We start from the raw sequence: 7,648 nt of genomic DNA, 5'->3' as shown, positions 1-7,648 counted from the left end.
GCATAGCCCCTCCCTGCCTCAGTTTCCCTGTGTGTAAATCAGGGCTCTCCTGGGAGAGGGATGCCTGAGGGCAGCACACGGGGCCTCACAGGGGATCTGGCCCCCTCGGGGCATTTCGCAGCCTGAGTGGGGAAGGCCAGATCGGGCTTGACCCGGACAAATGGAGCTGGTGAGAAACACACACCTGCAGCTGCAAATCCCAGGCTCCTTCCGGTCCCTGAAGAACCAACCCCCCTGCCTTGCCCACCAGAGTGAGACAAGTCCTAGCTCATGCAGCATCCTGGGAAAGGGGTTTGGAGCCTGGCAGCCCCACACCGCTGCCCCTTTGGTCCCAGAGCCCAGCTCAGCCCTGCAGGGCCCTTCCTGTGCCCAGGACGCTCCTGATGTGCAGCTGGGGCGGTGGGAGGAAATTGGGTCCCATTAACGCCTGCGAGAGGCTGGCTCTGCCAGCAGGTTCAGGTGCACCCAGGCTGTGGGGTAGCCCTGGGTGCTGTCTCAGGTCTAGCGCTTTGATGGGGAGGGAACCATTGTTCATCTGGGAAGTCCCTGTGTGCTGGGCTGGGAAACAGCAGGCAGCCCAGGCTGGGATCCCTGGGTTAGCAACAGCCTCCCGCTCCGTATGGACCTGGGTCCTTCAGCACCGCTGGAGCTAAAGGGGCAGCTCCTTTATCTGGGCAGCAGTAGTAGACTGTTACCCTCTATGCTGAACAGCCCATGAGGTGGATACAAGATGTGTTTTACAAACTCCTGCATTAGGAGCTGGGCTCTGTCCTCCTTACTCCCGTTCGATGCTGGTGTCTCTCCAAATCTATGCTGCTGTAACAGGAGAATCAGGTTCTGTCTCTCAAGACTCTGGGCGGGGATTTATCAGGCTCTGATTAAATGAAGAGTGTGACGAAGTGGGAATGTTCTTAATGTTTCCTTTGAATAGTGTGGGGGTGCCTCAGTTTCCCCTATGCAGTTCTTAAATATCTAGGTGGTGGCGTAAGGGTGCATGATCATTGCAGAGCCCTAGAGGGCAGGTGTGTGCAGGGGTCTGGACACAGAGAGTGGCCGACACCCTGTTTCCTGGCAACTGATGTCCTGGGCCCTTCAAGGGTTGGAGAACAAAGGAATCAGGTGACCTCCTGGCCCGGGACAGGGACAAAGCCCAGAGGAGGGGGGGCTGGAGGGGGTTTCAGTTTGGGGCTGGCTGGGACATGGAGTGAAGTGCAGACGTGGTTGTCTGGCTCACTGCCCCCCAAAATGGACCCGGCTGAGGAGTCCTGTTCTCTGCACCTGCAAGCTCTGTGTTAGACCATGTCCCTGTCGTCTAACAAAACTTCTGTTTTACTGGCTGGCTGAGAGTCCTGTCTGACTGCGAAGTTGGGGGCAGGACCCTCTGGCTTCCCCAGGACCCCACCTGGGCGGACTCACTGTGGGAAGCGCACGGAGGGGCAGAGGATGCTGAATGCTCCGAGGTCAGACCCAGGAAGGTGGAAGCTGTGTGAGCTGTGTGTCCTAAAGATAGGCTGCTCCCAGAAAGGAGACTTCCCCAGAGTCCTGCCTCGCTTCATGGGGAGCAGTTCCAGAGCATCGCCCGGGGACTCCGTGACACCTGGTGGTAGGGGTGGGATTTACTGCACCCCATGGATGGCGTTTCCTGCAGTAAGTGACGGGGAGCAGTAAAACGAAGGGGGATTGACGAGGACCAGGCGTGCTGAAGGCTCAGAGAGGAGCGGTTTCGGGGGGCGGTTAACCCCTGGGAGTGTGTGACCAGCGAGAAGGACTTTTGCAGTAACAGGGTTTGCAGTAACCGGGGGATTGCAGCGTGCAGTCCAAGGGGCGGAGGAGTCTGCAGCTCGACCCTGGCAAAGAGGGGGTGACCTCGAGAAGGGCTAGCACACTAGGGGTTCTCCCTGGAAACCGTGGGGAGCTGAGAGCACACAGGCCTGTGAGTCCACAACAACTTGGGAAGAGCGGAGTGATGGCCTGTCACTGTCTCCTTAAGAAGCACATTGTAACCCTGTGCAGAAAGAGAGGGTTACAAATTGGGAAGTTCACCAAGGCGGAGTTAATCGTTCAGCTGGAGGAGGATGAAGGAGGATGACGGCTCTAAGGAACAGATTCCTGACCCCAAATGGGGCTATAGCAGGATCTGGGAGCAGCTGGAGTAGGAGCCAGGCATCCCCAAGACTCCTGTCCCCAACCAGACGAGGGTCTTCACAATCGGGTTCCCCATCCGGGGATCGGAGACGGACGGGATTGGAGCTGAGTCCGAGAGAGCAAGAGGACTGTGAGAGACAGCGAGAGCCCGAGGAAGAGCTGCAGAAGCAGCAGCAGCATGAGCTGGCGGTGGGGGAGCGGAGAGGCCTAGGGGACCCCCCAGGGGTGAGTGGGGATAGACCCCGGGGGGCCAGTTCTACAGGGAACCTTGAGACTAAATTGCTGCCCCTGGTTAAGGACGGGGGGATGTGGATGCCACCTCACTGCCTTTGAGCAGGCTGGAGATTTGAACCAGGGGGACCTGCAGAAAAGCCCCGGTGTCTAGCTCCGTTGCTGGGTCCCAAGGCCATAGACCCCATCAGCCAGATGGGTGGGGAGGTGGACAGGCTCCCACTCCTGACCCCAACCTATATGTCTGTGTGGAGTTTCCTGGGGCCAGGCCCCTCAGACCTCCAGTGGGAGCAGAAGGTGACGGTCAATGGGGAGACATTCCTGGGGTGGCGAGATCCTGGGACGGAGAGAACTGTTGTCAGGCCCTGGGTGGTGCAGCCTCAGATGCTGAGGGTCTGGGTGAGCTGGGTGAGGGTCCCAGGGACGAAGCCCCTCGCCCTGCCTATGGCGCAGATCCCTGTGCAGACCCAGGAGGGTCGGTCTGGCTGGCCGCTGGGGTGCTCCAGGATACCAGCTGCGAGACCCTGTTGTGGGGTGACTGTGTCTCTCTGGGACAGGATCCAGGCCCTGCTCCGGTAACTGCCAAGGGTTTGAATTTGAATCCAGGGAACCAATCGGCGGAGAGGGAAATGGTCAGTGAAAATGCAGATGACCTGGCTGGCAGCAGGGAGGAGCTGCTGGGCTCAGGCTACCTGCCTGCCTGTAACCAGACCCCTGGGGCTCCCTGCCCCCTTGCACACCGGAGAGGGGGCTCACGCTGGCTCTGATGCAGTGAGGAAAGCAGAGAGCTCGCTGCCTACCCCCACTGGGACAGCAAGGGCAGCGCTGAGCACAGTGGGAGCTGAGACCCCAGCTGAGTGGGGAGAGACACAGGCAGGGCAGGGGATCTGTCAGGAGTGGCAAGGTGCTGGGTAAGGAAAGTCTGGATGAAAGTCTGGATGGTGGGGTGGGAGGAGGTATTGTTTCATATTCTCTGTGTATATATAAAGTCTGCTGCAGTTTCCACGGTATGTATCTGATGAAGTGAGCTGTAGCTCACGAAAGCTCATGCTCAAATAAATTGGTTAGTCTCTAAGGTGCCACAAGTACTCCTTTTCTTTTTGGATGAACCTAGGCAGCCTTGTGAGCTGATGGCTGTGTCTAGTCAGCAGTGTGGGAAGGCGAGGAGAGTGGAAGATGAGTGTCCCTGGACCTTACCTGTTAGCTGGGTGGAGAACTGTGACAGGGAAGGAAATGTGCCCATGTCTGTCAGGGGTATTGACTTGCCTATGGAGAGAGCTATCCTGATCTCCAAGCAGTTGTCTGTGACCAGCCTTGTGTGCTGGGACCAGGGGAATGAGATCCCAAGCTGTGTGTCTGGGAAACGAGAAAGTGTGTCTGGCTCTTCTTGGTCTGTGAAGCAGACAGAAGGGGCCTTTCAGCCTGTGATGGTTGTGGGTCGTGCAGTTGTCCCAGAGCTGGTTCTGGATTCAGCTAAAGCCCAGGAAGGGAAGGGTCCTAAGTTTGGGTCTGCTCGGAAGAATGGCCCTGTAACTAGGTCGCATCCAGTTAGTGTCTATGTAAAATCCCAGAGACCAGACAATTCTGGTGCTTGTATTTTGCCTGTTGTTAGTGGGTTGTTGGGAAAGGGTGGAGCAACTCTGTCTAATCAGGGTGAGATCCTAGCCAGGGCACAAGGAGAGCATGAAGGTGATGTGACTGTGTTACCTACTGAGGGTGTGGAAACCTGTAGCAAGAAGGAAAAGATTCCTGAACTGGTGTGTGGCAAAGGGAAGGAGAATGCTTCTAGCCTTTTAACTAGGAAGTCTGTCAGTTTGCCTGAAAGGGGATGGTGTAGGAATCTGCTGGATGGGCCAGAGGTAATTCTGGATGTAAGTGAGACCCAGAAAGAGTCTGTCGTTGTTCAGGAAAGTGTTCCTCTAGAGCAAGCCCTAGGTAAAGAGGGTAAGAGCAGAATTTCTGTGAAGGGTGAATTGTTGCATAGAGAAGCCCTAGGGAAAGGAATCCTCATGGAGTCTTTCCAAGCAGTTTACTGCAACTGAAGGGTGTGAAAGTGATTTAATCAAGAAAGTTTCAGTTCCTTACAGCCAGGAATTTTCTGTGGTGAATGGATCCACTGACTTTCCTGTTGAAAGATCCAGTGTGGATAGCTTTGAGAAGGTCTCAGATGAAGTGAAAGCTGTTAAGAAAGTTAAACAGTCCTATAACCAAGTGGCTGTGTTTGGCCAGCTTGTTGGGGAGAAGACCCAATCCCAGTTTGACCCCCTGGGGTTTGGGGGTGGCCAAAGGGCACGGACTGCATAAACCTTCCCACATGCGGCCTGCGAGTGCTATCGACCACCCCCGACCTAAGGGAGGGCGTGAAACTGGAAGGGCCTGGTGTAACTCCTACCAAGGAACGGGAGAGATGCTGGGGCATCCATGGGAACGTTGGTGGCTTCGAACTTCCCCAGGTCACCGGCTAAAGTGACCCCGCTCAGTTCGATCTCGAAGGGGGGAGAGATGTGACGAAGTGGGACTGTTCTTAATGGTTCCTCTGAATAGTGTGGGGGTGCCTCAGTTTCCCCTAGGCAGTTCTTAAGTCTCTAGGGGGTGGGGTAAGGGTGTATGATCATTGCAGAGCCCTAGAGGGCAGGTGTGTGCAGGGGTCTGGACACAGAGAATGGTGGACATCCTGTTTCCTGGCAACTGATGGCCTGGGCCCTTCCCCCTGCAAGGTGAGAGCTAAAGGGCTGGAGAACAAAGGAATCTGGTGACCTCCTGGCCCGGGAAAGGGACAAAGCCCAGGGGAGGAGGGGCTGGAGGGAGTTTCAGATTGGGGCTGGCTGGGACATGGAGTGAAGGGCAGACGGGGTTGTCTGGCTCACTGCCCCCCCAAAATGGACCCAGCTGAGGGGTCCTGTTCTCTGCACCTACAAGCTCTGTGTTAGACCATGTTCCTGTCGTCTAATAAACCTTCTGTTTTACTGGCTGGCTGGGAGTCCCGTCTGACTGTGGAGTTGGGGTGCAGGACCCTCTGGCTTCCCCAGGACCCCGCCTGGGCGGACTCGCTGTGGGAAGCGCACGGAGGGGCAGAGGATGCTGAATGCTCCGAGGTCAGACCCAGGAAGGTGGAAGCTGTGTGAGCTGTTTCAGAGTAACAGCCGTGTTAGTCTGTATTCGCAAAAAGAAAAGGAGTACTTGTGGCACCTTAGAGACTAACCAATTTATTTGAGCATGAGCTTTCGTGAGCTACAGCTCACTTCATCGGATGCATACCGTGGAAACTGCAGCAGACTTTATATATACACAGAGAATATGAAACAATACCTCCTCCCACCCCACTGTCCTGCTGGTAATAGCTTATCTAAAGTAATCATCAGGTTAGGCCATTTCCAGCACAAATCCAGGTTTTCTCACCCTCCACCCCCCCCCACAAATTCACTCTCCTGCTGGTGATAGCCCATCCAAAGTGACAACTCTTTACACAATGTGCATGATAATCAAGTTAGGCCATTTCCTGCACAAATCCAGGTTCTCTCACTCCCTCACCCCCCTCCAAAAACCCACCCCCATACACACACAAACTCACTCTCCTGCTGGTAATAGCTCATCCAAACTGACCACTCTCCAAGTTTAAATCCAAGTTAAACCAGAACATCTGGGGGGGGGGGGGGGTAGGAAAAAACAAGAGGAAATAGGCTACCTTGCATAATGACTTAGCCACTCCCAGTCTCTATTTAAGCCTAAATTAATAGTATCCAATTTGCAAATGAATTCCAATTCAGCAGTTTCTCGCTGGAGTCTGGATTTGAAGTTTTTTTGTTTTAAGATAGCGACCTTCATGTCTGTGATTGCGTGACCAGAGAGATTGAAGTGTTCTCCGACTGGTTTATGAATGTTATAATTCTTGACATCTGATTTGTGTCCATTTATTCTTTTACGTAGAGACTGTCCAGTTTGGCCAATGTACATGGCAGAGGGGCATTGCTGGCACATGATGGCATATATCACATTGGTGGATGTGCAGGTGAACGAGCCTCTGATAGTGTGGCTGATGTGATTAGGCCCTATGATGGTGTCCCCTGAATAGATATGTGGACACAGTTGGCAACGGGCTTTGTTGCAAGGATAAGTTCCTGGGTTAGTGGTTCTGTTGTGTGGTATGTGGTTGCTGGTGAGTATTTGCTTCAGGTTGCGGGGCTGTCTGTAGGCAAGGACTGGCCTGTCTCCCAAGATTTGTGAGAGTGTTGGGTCATCCTTTAGGATAGGTTGTAGATCCTTAATAATGCGTTGGAGGGGTTTTAGTTGGGGCTGAAGGTGACGGCTAGTGGCGTTCTGTTATTTTCTTTGTTAGGCCTGTCCTGTAGTAGGTAACTTCTGGGAACTCTTCTGGCTCTATCAATCTGTTTCTTTACTTCCGCAGGTGGGTATTGTAGTTGTAAGAAAGCTTGACAGAGATCTTGTAGGTGTTTGTCTCTGTCTGAGGGGTTGGAGCAAATGCGGTTGTATCGCAGAGCTTGGCTGTAGACGATGGATCGTGTGGTGTGGTCAGGGTGAAAGCTGGAGGCATGCAGGTAGGAATAGCGGTCAGTCGGTTTCCGGTATAGGGTGGTGTTTATGTGACCATTGTTTATTAGCACTGTAGTGTCCAGGAAGTGGATCTCTTGTGTGGACTGGTCCAGGCTGAGGTTGATGGTGGGATGGAAATTGTTGAAATCATGGTGGAATTCCTCAAGGGCTTCTTTTCCATGGGTCCAGATGATGAAGATGTCATCAATGTAGCGCAAGTAGAGTAGGGGCGTTAGGGGACGAGAGCTGAGGAAGCGTTGTTCTAAATCAGCCATAAAAATGTTGGCATCCTGTGGGGCCATGCGGGTACCCATAGCAGTGCCGCTGATCTGAAGGTATACATTGTCCCCAAATGTGAAATAGTTATGGGTAAGGACAAAGTCACAAAGTTCAGCCACCAGGTTGTGTGTCCGGCAGACAGGCTGCTCCCAGAAAGGAGACTTCCCCAGAGTCCTGCCTGGCTTTATGGGGAGCAGTTCCAGAGCATCGCCCGGGGACTCCGTGACAAAGAGACTTTAATGCAAATTGAAATTCGCCCCCCATCCCCCTGACTGCTCCCCTCCCAACACCCCTCTTGAATGGGGTTTGTGTTTGGAGTCAGATATTCTCAGCTCCAGCAACCCAGCCCCAGCTGGCTCCAGGCAGCAGGATCCCAATGACACGCCCCCCCCCCCCCCCCCCCCCCCCCCGCCCGCCCCTTCCCAGAGTTAAATAATAACCA

Source organism: Eretmochelys imbricata, chromosome 27, assembly GCF_965152235.1.
Source record: "Eretmochelys imbricata isolate rEreImb1 chromosome 27, rEreImb1.hap1, whole genome shotgun sequence".
NCBI classification, from domain to species: Eukaryota; Metazoa; Chordata; order Testudines; family Cheloniidae; genus Eretmochelys; species Eretmochelys imbricata.
The sequence above is the reverse complement of the archived record's forward strand: the minus strand, read 5'-3'. Positions refer to the sequence as shown.